Source organism: Meleagris gallopavo, chromosome Z (genome assembly GCF_000146605.3).
Source record: "Meleagris gallopavo isolate NT-WF06-2002-E0010 breed Aviagen turkey brand Nicholas breeding stock chromosome Z, Turkey_5.1, whole genome shotgun sequence".
Taxonomy (NCBI): domain Eukaryota; kingdom Metazoa; phylum Chordata; class Aves; order Galliformes; family Phasianidae; genus Meleagris; species Meleagris gallopavo.
In genome coordinates, this window is record NC_015041.2 from 10,966,957 (window position 1) to 10,967,589 (window position 633).

At 36.2% G+C, this 633-nt stretch overlaps 1 protein-coding gene across 1 annotated transcript in view; it reads left to right on the plus strand.

Moving 5' to 3' along the window:
- Nucleotides 1–358: 358 nt before the first annotated feature.
- The window catches only part of LOC104914848 (oncostatin-M-specific receptor subunit beta), a 30,927-nt gene continuing 30,652 nt past the window's right edge, over nucleotides 359–633 (plus strand). The window contains 1 exon segment of the mRNA XM_019610368.2: nucleotides 359–516. The gene's annotated coding sequence lies outside the window, so the exon portion shown is untranslated.

Genomic DNA, 633 nt, shown 5'->3' on the forward strand with positions numbered 1-633 from the left:
AATTTTCTGGATCATAGAAAAGCACTCAGGCTTTGGATCATTTGAGGATGTGGGTACAGCTGGCAGCTGTTTTAAGTAAGCAAAGGGTGCTGAAAAAGAACTGTATGAAGGCTGATTTGGAAATGCAACTTGAGGAACATTGGTACAAAGCAGATCAATTTTGTCAATAACTAATGCTAAATATTCATAGGAGACACTGAAGCACTATGTGCACCATATAGATCCAACTCCCAGCCGCTGGCTCATGAATACCATGAGCGTCATGCTGAAGGAAGTTTCAGTTTAAGTTTTATGCCTTTGAGAGAGTTTTGACAAAATGTTTATCTTGGAGTACTTATCAGATGAATAACAAGAATTTCTCTTTCCTCTGTTCCATGCAATAGCAAAAGCATTGGCCAGAAGAGGACTTACGGTGATTGTCTATATTTTGTGCTGAAGAAGAAGCAGTTTACTTGAAGATATTTATTTAGACTATTTGAAAATTACCTGCAGAAAGAGAATTTATCTTTTCCCAAGGTAATGTGTTTCACTTTGATTTGTGTCTCTTGTAAATGCCACACATTCTATGGACCACAGACTCTTCTTACTATATTAAAGCAAAACTTAGAAACAAAACAAAACAAAACAAAACAA